A 10,532-nucleotide genomic window follows, 5' to 3' on the forward strand; every position below is an offset into this window, starting at 1 on the left:
AACTACAGAAGACTCTATATATTTCAATGCTTTCTATCCCATGAGTATAGGAAACATGATCAAGTCTAAGATTATGAAAATGTTGAATTCTATAAAAACAAGGATAAATATTGTAATAAAATAAAAAATATTCTGATTTTCATTTAACAGTAGTTTGATGACCTGCCTCTCCTATTCATCTGAATGCAACATGCATAGATTTAGTTTCTGTTCATGACAAATTGGTTATATCTGGATTATGCATTCATAAAAAAGAAAAGTTTACAATAGAGGCAGTTAGCTAAATGCCTGCAACTATCTTTCAGTAAGATGTTTTTGTTTGATTTTGTTTAGTTTTGTTTTCTTCAGAGGTGATGGGAGCAATAGAACTTTCTGGATAATTTACTGGAGTAAATTTTAAAAAAACATGGCCATATATGCATACTTTTCAATTTGAATAATAATTTACAATCAAATGGTAAAGTCCTAAAAATAGGCAACACATTGTGTTAAGAAATGAATACTGGTATTATTTATCAGGTGACTACTGATTATCTTTTGATGAAGAGGAAAATAAAAGATTAAAGAGCTATTTCACAATGACAATAGACAGTTTCCTGAAATTTAGTCTTTAAAATCTTCTGTGGAGTTAAGACAGTAAAGGTTAAAATTAAATACAAATATTTGAAAGATATTTTGGCCACTTTTCCCAGGAAATAAGGTAATAAAAATAAAGTAGAAGACATAGAAACAATGATAACATAATAATTTATTTGTCCTGATCACTTGTTTGCTTTTAGTAATTTTTAAAAGTTTGATGAGTCTGTATCTTTGTACTTCAGTGACAAACAGATTCATGACAATCATTAGTTTCCTGTGGTGTTGTTATATCAGGTATATTTTCATCAGGACTGCTGGTGAAATTATCAACCATAATATTAAGATTGGAATAAACAAGAGAGTCTTTCCTTACAAAATCAATTCAAGTTTTTATTTCATTAAAGTGTAAGATGATAATGTCACTAAATTGCTATCTAGGCTATTACCAGTCTGTGTTAATAGTCTTAATTTATCAACATTTATTTTAACCTTTGCTATAAAGACCCGAAAACAAAGCTGATATTTATTAATTTTTAAGGTAAAAAAAAACTAAAATTTTGTGCCTGAGTTCTTTTATCACAGTTTGTTCTTAGCAGAAGGTTGTTTTTGAAATCTTTTAAAAAAATGTATGTCTTCTTTATAAGTCCAACCTGTTTCGTGAATATTTATATATGTATGTAACTTCTAAACAAAACCTATGATGCAGCAGTGTGCTATAAGCTGAAGTGTAGTTCTCGAAGGAGCCTGGGCTCTTGATATGGAAGACCTGGATTTGAATATTAATTCTGCCCACTAAAAGACAAATAACTTTGGGTAACTTAACTTCTCTAAGCCTCACTTTCCTTATCTCTGCAATGGGAAAATAATACCTGTCTTGTAGGCGTCTATACAATGGCAATACTTATTATGTAACTACACTGCAATGACTAGAGGCAGTGTGTACTCTAAAGATTTTTTTTGACCATGTGGTTTTGAGGTCAAGCAGATGTCTATTTCTCTAAACGTGAGTAACTTATTGCAAAACAAGCCCTGAGTTTTTGCAGGATTAGCATGCCAATGTCATCCTGCCACCCTAGTTCATAGGTCAAAAAGAGTAAAAGTGAAATCTAAATCACTCCGAATTGCTTGATGTTTATTTGATGACATAACGTTAATTAGGAGCCTCCATTTTCGTTTACGCTCAGCTATGAAAATTGGAGGTGAATTGTCATACAACATATTCTTTAGTCCGCTGTTAGTACAGGTTCTGCTACCTCAACACACTCTCAAATATTTTATGGAGAAATAAATGAATACATAAGGGTGTGGGTGGCAGAGTCTTAATGTAGGTACTGGATCCATCTGGTGAAATGTTTCATCCAAATCTTCTTTGGAAGACATTATGCTCCATGGGGAGAGGGGCTTTCTAGCCAAAATGATTAATTAGTGTCCCGTGAAGCCTAAAGCTGTTTGACTGTTTCCCTGGGCTTCTTCCCACAATTTTACCCATGTCTTCTGATTGGTCATTGGTACAGTGTTACTTTATGATAGTTAAGTAATCATGTTCTTGAGATATGAGTAACAGATAAAATCCCTAAATGTCTTTACAAGGAAAAGGGACCTTGGTTATTGGGTCCCAGCTCCCTCTGCTTCTTTTTGGGCAATGGGGTTTTAAATCAATCCTGCAGCCTGGCATTGGAACGTTTGAAAGCCAGGAAATCAAGCATAATAGCAGAGGCAAAGGATTATATTAATTTCTAATCAGGTTTCTTCCCTTTCAGAACCAGCTTACATATAAATGTATGCAGAAGACCTTAAATAGATATTTGAAGTTCATTCATTAAAAAAAGTTATTGAGAGTCTACTATATGCCAGCTCTCACTCTGGTCTCTGTAAACGACACTGATTTTATTCTTAAAAGTGATTAAGGGCTGGACACAGTGGCTGTAATCCCAGCACTTTAGGAGGCCGAGGCGGGCGGATTGCCTGAGGTCAGGGACTTGAGACCAGGCTGGCCAACATGGTGAAACCCTGTCTCTACTAAAAATCCAAAAAAATTAGCCGGGCATGGTGGAGTGCACCTGTAATCCCAGCTACTAGAGAGGCTGAGGCAGGAGAATTGCTGGAGGTCGCAGTGAGCCGAGATTGAGCCACTGCACTTCAGCCTCCGTGACAGAGCGCTACTTCTGTCTCAAAAGAAAAAAAAAGAAAGTGATTAAGGTCCAAAAAAATATATAACATATTTAGGTATAGAGTTGTAAATACTACAAAAGAAGCAGATAAAGTGATCAAGGAGTTCAAAGATGAACATCAAATACCACATATAGTGCCAGGCATATAATGAGGTATTGGATAAAATGTAATTTCATCATTTCTTCTTTCCTTTGCCTGTGGGAATTCTCTCTCTCTGGCTCTCTCTCTCTCTCTCTCTCTCTCTCTCTCTCTCTCTCTCTCTCTCTGTGTGTGTGTATGTAAAGGAGCAATGAAATACTTTATGAAAAAAGTGATTTATTGGCTTTGGATATTAGATGATAGGTAAAAGGCATTTTAGGCAAAAGAAATAGTATACATTAACAAATAGAGGAAGTAATTGTATGTGGTAAAATCCATTTGTTAGTTTCCTGGAGCACAAGGTTTGTGATGAGAGTTGTGAGAAATAAGGTTAGAGGGAAGGTTAAGGACTGCATTGGTGTTAAAGTGAGTATTCCCTGCGTATCTCACAATAATGTCAACTCTGGCAATATCTGTAAGTTTGTATGTCTGGAAAAAAATGTAAGCTTCTATATGAATTGAGGATTTATGTATTGAAAAAACACTGGTTTCCAATTTTTATTTGCCAGAAATCCAGAGTACTACATGACTGGTGAAAACCAATGAAGCATTTAACAAATTTCATGCCAAAAATATAGGACAGATCACCTCTAAGATTTAGATGTTGCCCCAGTGTATCCATCAGGATAAATTGTTATGCTGCAATAACAAACCCCAAATCTCTGTGGCTTAATCCACTGTAGTTTCTTTCTCACTTATACGAAGTGTGCCATCCTACCAGTGTTGATCTAACATTCCAGGCTGCTTTAATGTTATATCTCTTCCCGATTTAAGTGTCCTCTCATGTTTTCTTTTTCTTTTTTTTTTGAGACACGATCTTGCCTTGTCTCCCAGACTGGAGTGCAGTGGCACAATCTTGGCTCACTGCAACCTCTGCCTCCCAGGTTCAAGCGATTCTCCTACCTCAGCCTCCTGATGATTAGCTGGGATTACAGGTGCGTGCCACCATGCCCAGCTAATTCTTTTGTATTTTTAGTAGAGATGGGGTTTCACCATGTTGGCCAGGCTGGTCTGGAACTCCCAACTTCAGGTATTCCACCCACCTCAGCCTCCCAAACTGTTGGGATTACAGGTGTGAGCCACTGTGCCTAGCCCTCTCTCTTGTTTTCTATGGCAAGGAAAGAGTAGGCTGGACAATGAAACAGCGGCAATTAAATGCTTCCACGTGGGTACATGTCACATATCCTGCCCACCTACATTTCATTGGCCAAAGCAAGTCACTTGGTCCTGCCTGACTATTTATCTTTCATATTGTTTCTTTCTGGAAGGTAAAGATTTCATTTTGTTTATATTTTTTGCTCAATGCCTGGCAAATGGTAGAAATTTGATAGATGCTTTTAATTTTATTTTTCTTTTAACTATTTTATTACATAAATACTGCATGATCAAAGTGAGCGTTAAAACTACACAAAGGCAAATAAAATGGAACATGAAAGTACCCGTTCTCAGAATGTTTCAAGAATAAATGAATGTAAGATTGATTTCAAACTCTTTAAAACAACATACACATTTTTTTACTCTCTGGCCCCAATGTATCTTTTCACTCCATTTTTTCAGCATTTACTCACATTGATTATTTTCTGTTAAATACATTCCCAAATATTATATCCATTCACACCACTCCACCCTTCACTCACTATTTTCTTTGCCTACAATTTTCATTCACTGTTTCCTCTACTGGTCTAACTTCCTTTATGAAGCTTTCTGGACTCTTCTTGACGGTGCTAATGCCCCCTATGCTCTTGTAACACCTTGTACAGATGTCATCTTTCTTGACTCTTAGCCCCTCAGTTTCTTAGAGGCAGCTAAGTGCTTATTCATCTTAAATAGCCAGTACCCTTTCCAGGGACTGGTACAGAGGAAGTGTTCCATCATCTGGTTCACCATTCCCTTGTATCTTCAATATTTCTCTATCTGTTTGCTTCTTCTTATCAGCTTATATATGCTTTCAATGATTTCTCATTCTGTAGAAAGTCCTCACCTGATCTTCTCATCACAGTTTTAGCTCTCTTCTTTACTTTGTCTTGAAATGTCCTGAAACAGTTGGCCATACTTCCTATCCCTACCCCTTCACTTCTCATTCATGCTTGGACACACTGCTACCGGGTTTATGCTTTTACAACTTCACAGAAATGATCTAGGAAATCTAACAAATGATCTAAATGCCAAATCCAATTGCAATGTTTCAGTTCTTAATTTAAATGTCTCCTCCAATGTATTTTAAAAATTGAATTAAAATAATTGAATTAAAGTCATATTTGCACACAGTAATGTAGTTATCTACTGCTCTTCTCTCTTCTCCATCCCAGTTCCTATGTTGATTGGGATCCAGTATAATTTCCCTTCACTTTTTTACACTTGTTACTTGTTAAATGCTGGGATTTAGGTTGAGTGAAGTCTAGCCTGAGGAAATCAGTCATAGGACAAGAAGAAATGACATCCAAATGTAATGTGTTAGGTTTGGAAAACAAAAACAAAAACAAAAGAAATAAACAAAAAACTAAAGTCTATGCTATATGCAATTGTGAAAGTATGAGCAAATAGGAACTGTTGGCCAGTGTACCTAAGATTTAGAGGGCATGGCTGAGTTAAATCATAGCTTACTAGGCTAAACAGCCTTCGTTTCAAATGATTCTTTTGAAGTGTAGAATTTTGTAGTGAGAAAAGGGAATATTTATGGCATAGAGAACAGATTATTTACATGGTATGTAAGAATCAAGTAGACAGCATTCAAAACAATCTAAAGGCATCTGCCTTTCAGATGTGCAGGGAAACTATAACTCCTCCAGGTACCATTACACAGTTGTGTGAATTTTCCATTGGTATTACAAATAATAGAACTTATGAGGGAGATGAAATTGATAAACACCATGCTACTGAGATTTTGAAAATCTACATTTTAAAGACTGCATTTAGAACTGAAGCTGAAGACAGAGTGACAGAATTCTCATACTGTTGTGAGAAGCTAAAGCGGACTAGGGTAGGACTGTGGGTTTGGAACAAATGTGATCTAAAAACAAGCAAGGGCAATTAAAGAAGAGGATTCATACTGACATTTCAAATGTCTCCTGGAAATCCAGTAGAACTTTCTAGTCTTATCTCCCACTGCTGCCTTTTCTGCTCTGTTGCTTCAGCCAAACTGGACACTCTTGTAGCTTTCCGGTTGATATAAAGTTCTGAAAAATTTACACCTCTCTTCCTGTTAAATTTACTACCATATTAGTGTTTTGATATCCTTAGAAACTTGGAATAAACTCAAAAGCAAATGTAGTTTCATGTCTTTGTCATTTGCCTGTATGATGATCTGTCTTTGTTTGTTAACTCTTCCTCTTGAATTTCAAGAATTAGTTACTCATTCATTATTATCATTGACATTTCCTGTGCTTTCATTTGTTTCTCTACCACTGACTGTTTCCTCAATTTCATTATTATCAAACAGCCCTTCTGTGATAGACTGCTGTTCCCCATCTTCATATTGATTAATTTCATTTTCACATGCATCATTCTGATTTCCAACATCTTCAGAACAGTCTTCAGAAGATGAGTCATTTGCAAAGACAGATTTTCATTAGTGGAGTCATCCTCAGAGTCAGAATGTGATGGTCTGTTCGCAGGAATATTGTTTGCTCCTCTGTGTCTTTCATTATCTCTTGGAAGGGATGTGCCTGATGTACTTGCTTGGTCATTATCCAAGTAATTAAAATCAAATGTACTTATTTTGTAGATTAAACAAGAACATTCTTTATTATGATTGTTTGCAATTGAAGCTTCAGGGACACTTTAGGCTGGATATTACATTAAATATTATTTTCCATTTAAATTAAAACATTTAATCAGAAATTCTGAAAAGCAAGATATGTAAGCGAGTGCCTCATATGTTAAAATCATGAGATGCAGTGCCACTGTAATATTCTCTCATGAATTTAATATACAACAAATAAAATGTTTAAGAGATTACCAATGCTGATTATAGATTCTAGTCACTGGCATTGTGATGGTTCCTTGTGTGTGCGTGCATGTGTGTGTGCATGTGTGTAAATTTCCAAAGAGGTTATAAGCTGTTACATAACTGTGTTATAAAAGCACTGCGATCCTTTAAAATTTTTGATGAATTTTTCCCCTATGGTAGGGACATTTTCTTCTTGTCAGCAAGGACATTTTGGACAATTAATTGATTAAAATTCCTGTGTAAAAACATGCAATCTGATAGCTAAGTGGGTACCAGAAGCAAATGAGAAGATAAATTATTTTGGGTACCCCAGAGCTATGAGGTCTACAGAATGTGCCTGCTATCTTAGATTAGATGAGCAGCGAAGTTGGTGACGGGGTGCTCTGGGGATCATATAAAAATGTATTTCAGGAGCAAGAAAAGCTTAGGGGCCTGCAGAAGAAAGCCTAAGGGACCTTGTACTCCACAGATATAATGGGGAAGGTAGCCTTATTTATTTATTATTTTTTGAGACAGGGTCTGACCCTGTCACCCAGGCTGAAGCACAGTGGTGTGATCATGGCTCACTGTAGCCTTGACCTCCCGCGCTCAGGTGATTCTCCTACCTCAGCCTTCCTAGTAGTTGGGACTACAGGTGTGCATCACCACACCTGGGTACTTTTATGTATTTTGTGGTAGAGATGGGGTTTTGCCATGTTGCCCAGGCTGGTCTCCTGGGCTCAAGCAATTTGCCTGCCTCGTCCTCCCAGAGTGCTGGCATTATAGGTGCTTGTCCTTATTTAAAGTAAGCTGGTAAATATCATACCTTACGATTTTAAGAGCCAGAAGAAGTAAGATGGTAGAACTTGCACATGCAGGCCTTGCTGAGCTGTTCTCTCTGCTGCTGCCTCCAAGGCAGTGAAACACCCCCCGCCAGCCCCTCCTTCTGGGCTAGTAAAAATCCTGGCATTGTGAAGTGAGTCATTAGAAGAGGGGACAAAGAAGGAGCTAGGAAAATGTAAGATTTCAGTGGGATCAGCATAAAAAGCAAACACTACAGAGATGTACCCAGCCCTCTTGTGTGGCAAGAGTCATGCCAGGAACTGTTCAGTTCTGCTAACTACACAGCAGGAAGGCAGAGTTATGTCAGAGGAATTGCTGCAAGGTACAGCAATTGCAGTTACAGTCTTGGGACAACATGGAGCAAGCGCAGCCTTCAGCCTAGTGAGGCACAAGGGAAACCGTGATTCTCAGCCTTCAGTCTCGGGAACACCAGACGTCCCATAGGTCTGGCAGCTGCAAAGAGGGAGTTTTCAGCTAATATTTGAAAAAGTGCTGGTACTAGGGGATAGTGTAGATAGGTTAAAAATTAACCCTTCACTGGTGTGTCAAACCAAAGATCTTAGTTTAGGGTGCTGGAAAAAGAATACTATCAACTGAGTGACATACGCAACTAACATTTATTTCTCACAGTTCTGGAGGCCGGAACCAAGATCAGAGTGCCAGCATGGTTGGGTTTTGGTGAGGACTACCTTCCTTGCTTACAGACAGCTACCTTCTTGCTGTGCCTCACATAGCAGAGAGAAAAATAGAGAGAGGGTGTGTGTGTGTGTGTGTTTGTGTGTGAGAAAGAGAGAGAGAGAGCATGCCAAAGTTATCTTCTTTTAAGAGCAGCACTCCTGGCTGGGCTCAGTGGCTCATGCCTATAATCCCAGCACTTTGGGAGGCCCAGGTGGGTGGATCACCTGAGGTCAGGAGTTTGAGACCAGCCTGGCCAACATGGTGAAACCCCATCTCTACTAAAAATACAAAAATCAGCTGGGTGTGGTGGCACATGCCTGTAATCCCAGCTACTCAGGGGGCTGAGGCAGGAGAATCGCTTCAACCTGGGAAGTGGTGGTTGCAGTGAGCCAAGATTGCGCCATTGCACTCCAACCTGGGTAACAGAGTGAGACTCTGTCTCAAAAAAAGAAAAATAAATAAATAAAAAAAGAGCACCACTCCCATCATGCGTGATTACGCTTGTTACCTAATTACCTACTGAAGACTCCACCTCGAAATACCATGACAATGGGGATTGGGGTTTCAACGTAAAAGTTTTGGGAGGACAAACATTCAGTCCATAGGACCAGGCAATGCTGTCCTCTGACTGGTGGTTTTGAAAGCAGTTGTTTAGTGAAGAGTTTTGTAGACAAAGAGGAAACATAGGTATTTTCTTCTCTCTTCTGGGGAAGACAGGCCCTCAGTGGATTGTAGTTTTAGAGCCCGAGCTGGCCATACTGTCTCTGAAAGGTTGGGTTTGGCCCTAGTATTATGAGAGGGTTCTTGATGCTGCCCGGGCCTGGTGGTAACTCAGGTAACAGGGAAACTATGGCAACTTGAGACTAATGGAGCTTTGGAGGTCCTATTTGATATTCATGCCTCTTTCTTACCTTTTGGATTTGTGTTTATTCACTAGAGCACTTTAGAACTTCTTTTTTTTTTTGACTAATTTATTTTTCAGCTAATTTCCTTTTGTGCTGTTTACTAGATTTATCCTCTCAGTCCACCTGTGTGTGTGTGTGTGTGTGTGTGTGTTTGTGGGTGGGTGGGTGTGTATGTATATCAGCAGGATAATGTATGTTTTAAAATGAATTCTCAGTTTGAAAAAAGCATTTTTTAAACGAAAACTAAGTACAAGATCTAAGGTTGTGTATTTAGATTTTAATGACATCACTTTAAACTATAATTCTACTGTGTGTAGTAATTTCATGCATATCACACAACTCAGGTCATTTATGAGTTTACTTCGAGTTATTTGCTCTAATAAAAGACAAAAACAATATAAATAGTTTTGTTGTTATTTATATCACGTATAATGCTCTTTCCCTTCTCTAAACAAGTTAATGTTATTAAAAAATCACTTATGAGTAACCGTTGTGGAGAAATGGATTGCCTTAGTGTGATTCCATTGTTAATTAATGAGAAAAATGAACTTGACAAAACAAAAGACAATATCTGAGAGAGGCTGTTGAAGTAAGTGGAGAAAGTACAGAAATTTCCCAGAGTACCCTCTACACAACACAGACATTCAGGCCAAAACACATCAACTGATTTGCTACAAATTATAATCGTTTTGGGAAATAGGAAAATGCAAGAAACATTGCAAAAATAAAAACCAGTCACTGCTACAAATGTTATTTCCTTATCTTGTTCTCAGCCATTATACTTTTATGATAAAATTTAGAACATATGTTTTGGTAAAATATTGTTTTCTATTTTTAAAAACTACACAACACTGATGGTAAAGCATTAGTTTAATAATCCATCCCTCCTCACTGTCTATTTAAAAATGTGTTCTTTGTTTCCAGGTCCCACTGAAGTAAAACAGAATGAAATTAGTGACCTTCATACCAGCTTCCTAACCAGCTTCTGGCAACGGACCCAGCCATCAGTCTGTCAATATCCTGTGCAGTTTCAGATTTCATCTGAAAAAAAAAAAAATCAGTTTCTTTCCATAAACATCGTATTTCAATTGTTTCTTTTAAAAAAGCTAATTACATTTACGCATGTTACATACAAATAAAGATGTATTTTGTTGGTAAGCTTTCTGCAGAAGCAGAGCTTGATTAGAAATGTTCATTTGAGGCATATGGAGAAAGCTGCAATAGTGAGGCAAAATATTTATAATTCTTCCCTGTTTGGTTTAGATTTGTCAATCTTTTTCCTTCTTTAC

At 37.5% G+C, this 10,532-nt stretch overlaps 1 long non-coding RNA gene across 1 annotated transcript in view; it reads left to right on the top strand.

The window, feature by feature from the left end:
- LOC117063701 overlaps window positions 1-10,318 on the top strand; it is a 71,607-nt gene extending 61,289 nt beyond the window's left edge. Inside the window, exon 2 of the long non-coding RNA XR_004429041.1 lies at window positions 10,168-10,318. This is a non-coding gene — a long non-coding RNA (uncharacterized LOC117063701). The remainder of the gene's footprint in view (window positions 1-10,167) is intronic.
- Window positions 10,319-10,532: the final 214 nt, after the last annotated feature.

Source organism: Trachypithecus francoisi, unplaced genomic scaffold (assembly GCF_009764315.1).
Source record: "Trachypithecus francoisi isolate TF-2019V2 unplaced genomic scaffold, Tfra_2.0 Lachesis_group18, whole genome shotgun sequence".
Classification (NCBI taxonomy): Eukaryota; Metazoa; Chordata; class Mammalia; order Primates; family Cercopithecidae; genus Trachypithecus; species Trachypithecus francoisi.